Genomic DNA, 636 nt, shown 5'->3' on the forward strand with positions numbered 1-636 from the left:
ATAACAGTTATAAAACTTTTATAAACTAAGATATAAGAACATGACATCAATTTTTTAAAGAACATGACATCAATATTTAAGGTTGTCTCCTGGCCGAAACGTTGGAGAGTTACTGAAAATAAAAGTTGAGAGATTATAGGATCAAAATTGTGTGTGTTAATAATTATTTTAATTTTTATGTTTAGAGGGTTATATTATATTTTTATATTGTGTATATTTTTATATTATATATATATTCGAAATTAAACTTGTAACATAGCATAGTGCAATATCGACTTACTTCATAGTGGTGCTTAATACATTTCCACTAACTTTGCAAATGATACAATTAAAGATTGCCACTTTTATGAAAATTACGACATTTCGATAAATTTTTTTACTGACAGATTTAAAATTTATACCTAAAACTGTTCAGTCTAAAAATTAGTTGATAAGCCGTAATTTTTCTAAAAGAGAGAACCTTTAATTGTATTTATAACAATTATTTTACAGATATATATAATGAGTATTTTTGTTAGTACTTGTTTTTTATTAGAATTAATTTATAATTAATAAATATCAACCAAAATGATTGATCAAAAATCATTTGGACCAAATTACGCCCACAATTTTTTAATATAGAACTATATAATAATA

This window comes from Halyomorpha halys, unplaced genomic scaffold (assembly GCF_000696795.3).
Source record: "Halyomorpha halys isolate HHAL.00 unplaced genomic scaffold, Hhal_1.1 Scaffold3878.1, whole genome shotgun sequence".
NCBI lineage: Eukaryota > Metazoa > Arthropoda > Insecta > Hemiptera > Pentatomidae > Halyomorpha > Halyomorpha halys.